The 760-nt window shown below is 43.6% G+C and overlaps 1 non-coding gene across 1 annotated transcript; it reads left to right on the forward strand.

Moving 5' to 3' along the window:
- Nucleotides 1-260: 260 nt before the first annotated feature.
- On the forward strand, nt 261-342 carry trnas-gcu (transfer RNA serine (anticodon GCU)). The gene has a single exon. It is a non-coding gene; the product is annotated as a tRNA-Ser (tRNA).
- The last annotated feature ends 418 nt before the right edge of the window (nt 343-760 follow it).

A 760-nucleotide genomic window follows, 5' to 3' on the forward strand; every position in this document is an offset into this window, starting at 1 on the left:
TTCTTATACAGGTGGGTAACCACCCTCAAACCTTTGTTCTCTCGCTATTTTACCTTTGCCTACTGCCCTGTCTCTCTCAAACCTGAAGAAGGCTCCACGGGCGAAACGTTGTGTTCTCGTTCTTCTTTTTTTCGGCATGGAATAAACCTATTACCTATTCTTATACAGCCGCTTGGACACACCGCTCTGAGACATCTGAGGTCGATGTGCGCTGAGCCTGGTCGCCGAGCAAAATCATGCCCAAGGAGAGAGGGTCTCGTGACGAGGTGGCCGAGTGGTTAAGGCGATGGACTGCTAATCCATTGTGCTTTGCACGCATGGGTTCGAATCCCATCCTCGTCGGTTTATGTTTTCGACTTGTGATCCGTTTCTAAGTCGGACTTGCTTTCTTTAGCTACTGTAGTAGAGCAGTAATATTTCTAGCGTTGGCTGACATGCTTACAGCAGTAGCTGACAGATATAGTCTCTTAATATTTAGGTTAAATGTATGCTTTGTACTGCTTTCACCTGATATTAATAGTAGTCCTGATGACCGATTTAGGGACATGGCGCATCTTGAAAATGTTCTTGTTAATTTCAGTTTGGAAAAGATGCACTCACCAGAAGCAGAAATTGGTCGCATCTGCAAAATGCGCAATGCAATAGCAATGTCTTGCTATGAGTCCTTACCTATTTCAGGAGGCGTTGTAGGACTTTTTTAGTTCAGAAAAAGCTATCAATTCATCTTACATTTCTACTCCATCAATATTAGCAATGCTAT

This window comes from Lepisosteus oculatus, chromosome 14, assembly GCF_040954835.1.
Source record: "Lepisosteus oculatus isolate fLepOcu1 chromosome 14, fLepOcu1.hap2, whole genome shotgun sequence".
NCBI classification, from domain to species: Eukaryota; Metazoa; Chordata; class Actinopteri; order Semionotiformes; family Lepisosteidae; genus Lepisosteus; species Lepisosteus oculatus.